The sequence below is a fragment of the Urocitellus parryii genome, chromosome 7 (assembly GCF_045843805.1).
Source record: "Urocitellus parryii isolate mUroPar1 chromosome 7, mUroPar1.hap1, whole genome shotgun sequence".
Classification (NCBI taxonomy): domain Eukaryota; kingdom Metazoa; phylum Chordata; class Mammalia; order Rodentia; family Sciuridae; genus Urocitellus; species Urocitellus parryii.
The window spans coordinates 175,104,391-175,116,741 of NC_135537.1; positions in this window are offsets into that span (position 1 = coordinate 175,104,391).

Consider the following 12,351-nt stretch of genomic DNA (forward strand, 5'->3'; position numbering starts at 1 on the left):
TCATGAAAAATTTATATCAGTCTCTTTGAATTAGAATTTGTGAAATGCCATCCATTTAAGGCTTACTTTATAGAAGGGGAGATTGTTTGAGAAAACATACTTGCATTTGAAACCCAAGTCCATTAGCCACTATGGGACCTTGATTTGGGCTAATCATTTGACCGCTCTGAGTTCCAGCTAGAATGTCTGCTTGTCATTCACATTTTCAGGGACACTGCAGGGACTAAATGTGCAAAGTACCTAGTACGGAAGCCTGTGACAGCAAACAGAGTAGAGATGGTGGCTCTCTCTCCACTTCAGTTTTCTCTGCCTACCTTCCTAGGAGGAAGATATAAGTGGTCTTCCTGATGAGGAGAACAGGAATTGGGTGAATTAGGAAGGAAATGGGTGAATTAGGAAGGAAGGACGGGAAGGAGAGAGAGAAGACAAGTAACCAAGAGGCCCTGAAAACACATGCACAGAAGAGCTGGGCTCTGTTGACACTCCCTCACTGTCCTCATGCCAGTTTTAGCCTGGCACCTTGCTGCTGTCTGCAGGTGGTGCTTGCAAAACCACACCCAGGCCTGGGATCCCATCACAAACCACCACCTCCCTCAGTAATAGTCCCCTTAGCCTGTGTGTTTCTTAAACCATGGACACAGGAAATAATCTGGGGCAACACCCCAAATTAACCAAAGTAGTCCATCATAAAGGTTTCCAGCCCTATGATTTGGGATATTTGGAATCAAGACACCCCACCTCCATACTGTGCAAGGTAATTTTGCAAATAGGTATATGGTTTCAGAGCAAGAAATGAACAAGAATAAAGTGTTCCATATTTAATTTCCCCTTGGAGTAGAGTATGAAGGGACATTAGGCCAGTCTTTGGAGAAGGACATTTCACAACCTTCACAGTCAAGAGAACTGAAGGGAGAGTGATCCTATTCTCCAAAGCGCCTCTGATTGTTCTGAAACCCTAGAGGCACTTCTGAGCTGAATGTGAAGTCTGTACTTTGGAGCCTGGACATTCCCCATTGGATGCTGCCTAGAATTTAGTGGCCCATTGAGCAACTGGGAAAACTGCTGAATCCACTTCTGAAGGTGGTCTCCATATTCAGCTGTTCACTAAAATTGTGAGAGTTGTCTTAACATCACCCCCCAATAATGTGAAATCAATTCTAATCACTGAAGGATGCCAGCCGTGGTCTGTGGAATTCTCACCAACACAGGGGAGTGCTGAAGTTCTCTATATTTTTTTTTCTCCAGCACTGCTTTGGCCTGTACCCTCTTCTCCCTGAGTTTACTGTAGCCAAAAACACCACACAACACATTTTGGTATTGCTAAATCAGCAAGATGTACTTTTCAAAATTGCCATTCCCCAAAGCCAAGTCTGTAATATTCAAGACACAAGTGACGGATTCCAGGACATGAGGATTCCCTTCTAGGGAAAAAAATTTTTTAAAAAGTCTAAAGTGCAAATGGACATGCTATTAGGAAACATTCGGTCACCATTATTTTGGCTAGAAAAGTTAGGTAAGGTACTTTTGGTGACTGCATTCTACCCAGGGTCTCCATCATCATCCTGGTTATAGGTCATTCTCTAGTATCCCTTTGACTACAAAGCAAAGCTGAACATCAGCCATATTGCCAGGCTTTGAATGACTTTGGAGCACAAATGACCACATATCGCACCATTTCCATCTGAAATCACAGCCTGGCATATATGCACTGAAAAGCTTGCAAACTTCAACAGAACGCTAGGCTTCCCAGGCCTCCATACTGTGCTGGCAGCAGAGAGGTTTCCCACAGCCGGGCTTATGATACCTGAGTGAATATTTTCATTTTCTAAGCAAGTCCTTGCTGACCAACACTTTCAGAAGCTGGGGTGAAGGAGACATCAAAGGTCCAGGGCAGAGAGAATGTGATGAAAGTTGTGAGATAATAACCATTATATTCTGATTCCTAAAAAGACAGGATTTTACCATTAGAGAACTACACATTTCTAAAAATTTGGATTAAAATGAACCCATTGCCCCAAACTCTCAATATTATAAAGCAGTCTGGGATTTTTCTGTCAAAACTAGCAGTTGCTTTTGCCACAATCTGGGATTGTCCCCATACATAGGCCGCAGTGCCAAGGAGTTGAGCAGAGTGTATTTGCCATGAGCCAGTGGAAAAGGCCCTGGCGCTTTATTTTCTACTGAATAATAAAGTGCTGCCTTCCATGGAGCTGCCTTCCATGGAGCCAAGATGGCAGCATGGGCCAGGGATGGGATTTGGTTTGGAGAAGCTTGATTGCTCCCCAAAAGGGCTGTGCGAGGAGAGTCCTGCAATCTCTCTTTCTTTTTATCATGATTAAAGCAAGGATCTGTGTCATAAAGAAACAAGGCCAAAAGGAAGGAGGAGAAAGAGCGCAAAGAGAATAAGTGTCCTCTATGTTGTGGACCTTGGTCACTAATAATATTGAAAAAGCTTCCCCTTTGGCTCCAAGCCTTTAATCTGGTTTGTAATAATAAACAGACATTTTCTTCATTCTTAAGAGGAACCAGGGTGTCCCTTTTATTTATTTATTAATTTGGGGGGTTATCCAGGATTGAACTCAGGGTCACTTGACCATTGAGCCACACCCCAGCATTTTTTATTTAGAGGCAGAGTCTCACTGACTTGCTTAGTGCCTCGCCATTGCTGAGGCTGGCTTTGAACTCTTGATCCTCCTGTCTCGGCCTCCCAAGTCGCCGGGATTACAGCCGTGCAACACTGTACCCGACTATTTTATAGTGTCTCTTCTACAGCAGAAGGCCATGGAAAAAGGTGGATCCCAAGAATACATGGATAGTTGGTTGCCAGATAAATAACAGTTGTTTTGTATTTCTCTTTGCTAATTCTGGCAACCCTAGGTAAGAAGCAGCAACTGAGTTAGGAGATGTTTGGAGAAGCAACTGGAAAGAGAAGGGTTGACCCCAAAAGTGTTGGACTGAATCCTCAAGATCTTTGCTTATTTTAACAGGTACATAGTCCTTGCTTCTTCCATATTCTTTGCCACCTACCTGGGCACAGAGTAGAGTCCCTAAAATGTTAATTGATTGACTTGTGCCTAGAAAAAAGAGAAAGACCAAGAAGAAGCCAAAGTAAATACAGTTTCTGGTTTGAATGTTTTATTTCATGGACCAGATTTGGACATATGTTTTACCATTTGGAACACACGCTTTTGAAATTGCAAAATATAATGCATTTTAAAACTCCAATACCTTTTAAAGTCCCACACTGCTGACTCTCAGGTTATTATTCATGCTTATATCTTAATGGATTCCACAAATCAATTCTTTGTTTTTCTTGGTGAATATTGCTGATACTTACAAATGAGTGTCATTTACCACCACAGTCCCCCACTCCCGCCACCTCCATAGAGTCTTATGGAGTCACAGCCAAAGCTATAAATATAGAACACCACTGTTAGGAGTCCCCCTTACCCCTTCCCACCCCCCACCACGTAATGGATTTCTCTTTTCACAGCATTAAAAGGATCAGTAAATCATTGGGTCACCTATTGATATGAAAGTCTTTCATTTGAAATCATTAGTTGTAGCAAATTGCGAAAGAAAAATACAAAAGAACAAATAAATCAAGGAAAAATTACAACAGGTTTTACGAAGTATGGGTGGAGTGGAAAAAGTGATCTTGGCTTAATTACCCACACTTAGTCATAAGGTACAGGAAGCAGAGGTTTTAAAAAGTCCAATTGGGGCTGTGTTTTATACACACACACACACACACACACACACACACACACACACACACACATATATTTTAAGGTGTTAATTTCCATCACATCATTCTGTCCTGGGTTACCATGTAAAAAGCTGCTAGATCTTGACCTTCATGTGCAATGTTAAAATCACACTAGCTCTTGGAAGGCACAACTTTCATGGAATATATATATATATTTTTTCCTCCATGGTCATGAAGGAGAATCTCTGAACAGAGAACAGATACAGCTGCGGTATACATGGCCCAAGGAAAGGAGAGCACGATGATCGGATGAATCTGGATTTCCTCTTTATCAGTAACATCTCATTTTTACCTCTATTTGTTGATTCACACAATTACCTGAGCTTAGGATATCCTAATCCCTGCAGGATCTTGTGCATCCAAACTCCAACTGTTCCTTTTGTGGCTCAAATCAGACCCACCATCTGCTGTACAAATAAATTTCCCCTTTCCTAATGAAACTTCACTTATAATCAATACAATGCACTTGGTTATACACTGTGACACTTGGTATCTAATTTCTTCTCTCTATATATTTTTTAAATCTTTCAGATGCCTGCACCTCTTTTCCCCATTTTTTACTATACCCTAAGGACTTAAATCTCTCTGGAGGATTTGGGGGCCAGTGAGTCATCTGTGCATAGCTCTGGATAGCATAACTTTGAAGCAATGCCAACATGTATTCCTTAGTGAATTTAGTGAATTTAGTGTTATTGTTTCCATCAATTTACTTATTTTCAGTAAATCGGTTCACATATTAGAATGAAGAGAGTAAATGTTTAAGAGTTCAAAACGAACTCTCTAGAGAACAGGAGTGTGTGGAGGTGTGTGTGAGCAAGAGGCGAGTGTGTAAAGAGATTTATTGTTGAGGATTTGGCTCACATAATCACAGGGGCTGGCAAGCCAAACTCTGTAGGGAGGTTGGCAGGGTAGAAATTAAGGCAAGCCCTGATGCTCACATCTTCAGATGGAATCCACTGGTCAGTTGGTGGGCTGGAAACTTGGGCAGAGTTTCTCTGTTACAGTCCTCAGGCAGAATTCTTTCTTCTCCAGAAAAACATCATTTTTTTGCTCTCCAGGCCTTCAGCTGATGGGTAAAAGCCCACCCACATGGTCAAGAGCAACTCCTCTACTCAAGTCAACTGATTGTAAATGCTAATTGCATCTGTGAAGTATCTTCACAGCAACATCTGGATTAGTGTTTGACCAGACAGATGGACATCGTGGTCTAGCCAAATTCACACCTAAAATAAAGGTATCATTCACAGGAATACTATCATGCACTAAGATTTCGATACTGATGCCTTATGTCCATAACCCCTGAAGCCAAGGCTTCATTTCCTTGTGTAAGGCTGCTATTCAAAACCCAGGGTGTTTTTTTTAAAAGGGGGAAACTACAGTCACCACTTTGGACTAAGCATCTGAGAAGTATTCAGTCTAATGAGGCCTGGGTTTGAGCCTGTGGTGCCTTGCAGGAATAAAATAACTCCCTTCCTTCAACATCTGCTGATAAAATTCAGCTAGACTCATGTGGGCCTATACACAAAGCTTCGTGCTTTGAATACCTAATGTCAGTGACCACACATTTTTGTCCCCCCAGTCTTCAAACTGTAGCGCGTTGCTACTGGTTGTAGAGACTAACTAAAGTTACATGTGTGGCTTTTGGGAAAAAAATCAAGACTAATGTTCGAGGAGACAGGATTGGCTCAGCTGCCCTGTAGTGTGTGCAACTCCTGGGCACTTCCTGGAAATGAACGTGTGCTTCAAACTCTGCATCTTAATAAGCTCCCTAGGGGGCTGGCGTGCACGTTTAAATTTGAGAACTCCTTCAAGTATTCTGAGTATCGTCTGAGATGGGGAGACTCCTCACAGCATTTTTATTTCAGTTTTCTGGGATATTTTCTGCCTTTGAAATCAAAATTACGACCAAGTGTTTGATTGGTCGCTGAACCACGGTCCACAATGTTATATCCTCCAACTTTTCCTTTAGTTCTCCTTCTCCAAGAATCCAGGGACTCCCTCAAAGAAAGTTCAAATATCACAGGATTCAGATCAAAATTTCCTGACTACTCTATGTATGTGGAGTGTGTGTGTGTGTGTGTCGAAGCCAAAGCATCACTATAAAATCTAAGGGAAAGATGTAAGTAGATTTCAGCTTTGTACATTGAACGGGTTTGAAAACGATTATCTTTGTGCACTGGGGAAAATGGAAGAAATGAGATGTGGCTAATGTGGAGTAAGATAGTAAAAGGGAGAAGTAAGGGTGAAAGAAAGAGTAAAATGAGAGCCTCATTTTGCATAACAGTGTTTGCATGAGATCTAAAGAGTAAGTAGTAATTTTTTTTTAAACATTCTGATGCTGGGGATTGAACCCAGGCTGTCATGGATGTTTAGGCAAATGAGCTACATCCCCAGCCCAGTAATACATTTATTTTTTTTCCTAAAGAAAAAATAAATGTGCTTTAATAGCGACACAGATTGGCAAGTCCTGACATCTGGATTCAGACAGATTAGGACTTGAACTTCACTCCTGTTTATTAACGTATGTTCATTAGCTTTGTCTCTTGGTTCCCTTCATGTGTAAGACCGTGATCATTATGCATACAGTGAAGAGCTGATTTAAGAGATTGGACATAGAAAGCACATCATTGTGCACAACAAGTAATAAGTGCTTAATTAAATGATGGTTCCGTAATTAGACACGTGCATTTCCTGCCTGGGCAATTTAATCTTGAGAAATTAATTTATTACAAAATACACCCCATCCACCTATAAAATGAATGAAATTAGTTCCAGGAAAAGTAATCTGTGTTTATAAAGTGCATCAGATAAAAGGCAGCACGGGACAATGTGTAAAATACACGTTCATTATAAGTATTAGAGCCTGAAAAATTTGTCTGAGTTTTTTTTTTTTTTTTTACCTAAACCTATAGTTATACAATTTGGTATCTCTGTTTTGTAATTGAATGGCTACTTTAATTTATAAAACACTATTGTTTCATTAAAGGGGAAGAAATTGTTCATGGAGTTAGATGTCACAAGTAGGAAGACAATGGTCATAATAAAATGACAGTGAAATTAACATTTCTCATCCATATTCGAAAAACATTTAAGGAGATCTGAATATCACCGTAAGACTTTGGAAGGACTCCAAGGAAATGAATAGGTTATATTTACAATTCACATGAATACTTAATGGATGATTTTGACCACAAATATAGAACTGAAAAACCTTATTAAACAAATTGTTGAACTCAGAGATAGTCCCCCAAGGAAGGACACTTGGAGAATGAGTATTTGAAAGTTGAAAAAGAGATTAGAACAGTTTCAGTGACTGGGACATCATCAGTAATACTTTCATAAAGATCTTAGTTTGCGGAACAGGGGTATGACTTTGGGGAATCCATGTCTGTGAACTGGCTGTGCATGGCGGCTCTAAGAAGGAAACCATCTTTTCAAATGATGTCCATGTTAGCCCAAAATTCATATTCCAAGGTAAATGGTCAGACCACAGGAAGAAACTTGTCAACTTTCAAGAATAGATTATGAGGAATCATCTAGAATTGACTTTGGATGATTGCGATGACATAATAAACACAAACAAGTTTAACTTTTATAGTCTGACGCAGCGTCTTTTCTCTCAGGGGATTCTGGGCAAATCTCAACAGCTTGAACAAAATACTAAGAGATGTTTCTTTGCCCTTGCACTAAAAATAGTAGTTTTTAAAAACTTCATGTAAAAAAAAAAAAAAATCTAGTTTAAATATCTAAGGCTCTCTTCTACCAATGTATCCTGTCAGCTTTTCATCTCTCTCTCTGCAAAGGCCAAAAAAAAAAAAAAAAACCCAACAGAAAAATTGTGAAAATTCATTTCATCATTGTATTACAGTTTAAATTGAAATCTGATGTCAAAAATGAGACCAAAGCCAGTTCTGGGAGCATTGTCCTGTAATCCCAGCAAATCAGGAGGCTGAGATAGGAGGATCACAAGTTTGAGGACAGCCTCAGCAACTTAGCAAGACCCTCAGCAACTTAGTGAAAGTTTATCTTAAAATAACAATGAAAAGGGCTGGGGTATAGCTCATGATCAAGTGTCCTTGGTTTAATTCCCAGCACCAAAAAGAAAAAAAAAAATAGAATTAGAAAGCATTGATGTCATTGGACCCAGCTAAACCTAAGTTACACCACAGTATTTATTCTTTGATATGTGATCTGTCATACACACATCTGGGACTGGTAGATTAAAACACTAAAGGGCTTCATGTACATTGTCTCCCAGCCCACACAGAACTGAACCACTCAACTTAGCTTCCCTTCTCCCTTGAACATGATCACAGACACTTGCCTCTCTAGATCTCAAGGCTTTTACATAGAGCGTTTGAAGATGAAGAAAAATTGGAAGACAAATAAAATTTTCCCTGCCAATAATCAAGGAGAGAAAAGAGTCAAAGAAAACTGTGTTCCCAAAGAACAGATACAGACATGAAAGGATAATGCTAAACCCCCAAATTTAACTATTTAACTTAAAAAAAAACTATAGAAATATTCTAAGAAATTTCACTGGAAATGTTTAAGTAGAAATAAAAGATAAGAATCAATAGTCTTTTTAGGTTAATTTTGTGTTCGTGTTTTATTTAACTATTTGTTTAATCTAATTTATTTCAAGCAAAGACGTTGCATAAGGAAGACACTTTTTCAAAAGTAAAAGTGAAACATAACCTCTCCAAATTTAAATATGTGGTGACATTTAATTTTATGAAAAATTAGCGTCATATATAAAGTAAGGTAAAGCCCATTAGAACCAAAAGCAAAACAACATTTCAGATGAAAAGTGAGTTTCAATTTCTATTGAAAATATAGAATTCTTTTTATTGTGTATTCAGAGTCTAGAGACACTGGCCTTCACTTTTTTTCTTTCCTTCTATATCTATAGAAATAATCTATAAAGCCCAAGTGAGTTATTTCTTTTTCTTTCTTTTCAATGTATTTCAATATAATTTTTTCATGATTTAATGAAAGAACTGTACAATCCATACCCCTCCCGTTTTCAAGAACGTCTGGCCAAATGCAGCTGTAAATTATAAAATAATGCCCTGCATTCATGAAACTGTTCACATATCCATATAAAAGAAAACACAACCACTGATCGAATGAGTCTCTCAGAGCTCATAGGTTGCTTAAATCACCGAACGGCATAGGCATATCCTAAGCAGAATCCCCCCAACTTTAAAAAAATCTGTACAGATTTTACCCTAAAAATGTTTCTTATATAAGCGATACAGTGGGCAGCATACATATTCTGAAGAATGACTGCTAAGTTAAAAGAAAAACTACTAAATACATCAGATAAACAAACTAAGGGCAGAGATTTATTTTATTTTTTGCCTTTCTGGAGATGATCATTTCTCTGGATTCCCCAGAACAGTCTCCACTGTGCCTTTTTTCCTAGACAAACTATTAATAGTTCTTCGTTTACTTCTCAAAGGGTCTCAGTTTGGATAATAAAATATAGTACCCACCTTTAAGCCATGAATGAGGTACAGGTTAAGAATTCATGAAGTGTAGTCTTTTATTTTTACAAAGCAATAACATACTGAGTGAACTATTAAATAATATTAAATGTGGTACACAGTATTCACATGTGTGTTTGTGTGTGTCTATACGCACACGTGTTTTTACAGACACACACAGATCCTAATCCATAGCTAGTGAAATAAACATGTCTAAATAACCAATGAAGTTTATTCTTTCAATTCCTTGCTGTCTCTCCTTGATAGATTTTTTCAAGAAACTTATTTGGGGAGACTGTATATATGTTCTGGAAATGAAGTTCCTAATCCAAATCCAAGTGTTTGCTACATGGAGCAAAAGTTTCACCACTTGAGAGAAATAATGATTTTTCAATCTGAAACCACATCGCCAAACTCAAGGTCAATCTTATGTTGAAATGGTTTTTGTTTGGTTTAAGAAAACATGCACACTAAGAGCATCTACACTTGTGTTTATTATGTTGAGACATAACTACTTGCTAATTTGAGCTCTTTGAGAAGTTAATAACACTCATTCTCCCTATGTACTACCACTGTGTCCCTAAAAATCTAGTGGGTTTTTTTTTTCTTCAGAGACTTGGTAAATATTTTCGAAGTCATGATATGTGTAAATGAATAGATGTCTCTTTATTTTTGAACCTTTGCAGACAATTCTAAAAACATAATTTGCATATCAAGAAGATAGTTGGTAATTGTTTTGAAGGGGTTTTGAAGGGAACAATACTAATATTCATATGTAAGTACAGGTATAATCCCCATGTAATTGTATTTTAAAGTTATATAAACACACTAGATTAAAAAAATCATCTTATCCCAAATTATTACACATCTGTGCAGAAATAATTTGTTTCATGCTAGAAATTGATCTTGGCTCCTTGGGGAACCCAAAGTGAGATGGACAACAGACCATCCAACTCTAAGAGCAGGAGACCCATCAAAGAGCAGCATGTTTGTGATCTTTAAGTTTATTAGAAATAGGCTCCTGCTCAGACCCATTCACTGAATCATAATCTGTATATTGCCAAGATCCCCAGGTAATCTCTGTGCAGGTAAGGCTGGTGGTTTGAGGGCTTCAACATTCAGGTCAAGACACAGTCAAGGATGCAGAATGAGGGCGAGAAAGGGTAGACTAGGGTGATAAATGAAAAAGTGGCTTTATTTTTCTAGAAGGATTGTATAGTCTAGTGAAGTAAATGGACATAAGCAGGCAGTATAAAACAAGAATAAAACCCAGAACTCTGTGCATTGGAGAATATCAACAGATTAAAAAAAAAAAAAAGGAAAGAAAGAAAAAAGAAAAGATAAAGAAAGCATAGATCTTTGGTTTTGTGTTTTCTTGTACATGTACACTTGTGGGTGTCTTCCCCCCAACTCATACACACACACACACACACACACACACACACAAACACACGTGCACACAAAGATACTTTTCTTCTTAAAAGGAATTTGATGTGACTAAAATCTGCTTCAGGGCTCTCATGCATGCATTTTCCAGATTGTTTTGTTTCTCCTAAGAACTCTCATAGGCTCCAACTTCAACGTCCTCATTAGTAACAGAAACATCTTAAGACTAACCACTGGGAAATAAATCTTAAATAAAAATAATTGCTTTTGACACACATTGATCTTGTCAACTTTGCACTAAGCAAATAAATTTCACATTGCTAAGACAAAGGTTGATGCACGTAACACAGGGTTGTCAAAAGGTTCATCTGCTGCTTTCTTCTGGAGCCACAGTTTCGCTGCTGTGAAGCTCACTTGCAGAAAAATAAATTTACCAGGAGGACTCTGGGATATGAAAATGAGAGAACACGATGTTCCCCCCACCCCAGAGTTTTCAGATTAAGCAACGGAGGAATATTTCATTGACAAAACAACTCTACTTCCCTTTGGTTGGACTTATCAAACACTGCCTAAAATTTCCATCTGCAGTCTACCCCGTTTTTTGACTCCAGATGTGTTGTTTAACAATAATATCTGATTATCTCCTCATTTAAAATCAAGTATGCTGAGAAAACACCATTGAGCCATTTGGACACTGTGGATCTTAAAATACCTTTTTTAGATTTTTGAACCGAGCAAATTTGGCATACGGACTTTATTATAATGTATGATTTATATATTTTATGTTATTCCAGGAAAAGAAAATCAATTCAGTATATACTTTGTCCCTTGTCATTCTACGTGAAGGGCTCTGCATTGTGTATTTGAAGTCAACTATGATATGTCCCTGGGAAAGTGTTCCTGGATTCCCTTTCCCATGAAGAGTCAATAATTCTGTCCTGTGTGCTGTCACCTTGTTTCTGTAATGACTAAGGCAACTGATCTGAGTCTACACTGTAATAATTCCCTTAGACACTCCCTACAATCACTGTAGTATAAATTTTTTGCATCAGGATGGTGTTAAGTACATTTTGCTCCTGGAATAGTTTTTTTTTTTTTTTTGCACCCAAAGTCCTCAGAAGTATTAACTGAATGAATGAATAATATGTGGATGGGCATAATTCAAATATTAGGTAATAGAATTTGATCATTTCCTGTGAACACTCATGAGCTAGTTTTTGTATTCTCTCAGGAGAAAGAAAGCTATAGTTAAAATTAGCAGTAAAAGTTCACAAATTAAAAATAAATCAAATTGTATTTCTCAATTTTAAAAGTCAGATTGATAAGGCATGTCCTCTAAGATCCATGGGAGTGTTCTCATTATTCACACTGAAAACTTCAGTCTTCCCTCTAAAACGAACCTGGCTCTTCTGGTAGTATTCAAATAGGTTCTCCCAACTTTCTAGCTACCTGTGGTTTCATTCGTGTTATGATCCATTCCCTTTTAGAATACTACATCAGAATCACACCATGAGCATCTCGCCACGGTATGAGATGCTCCAAACTTCGAGCACAATACTAGACTATCTTCAAGTGAGACAATGAGAGGACAAGACTAGCTCCAAAATCATTCAGTAAAAATAAATTTGAAAAGAATCACAGAAATGCCCTTTTTATTAAAACACTCGCACATTGTTTTGCTCAAGTTTTTTTGTTGTTGTTGTTGTT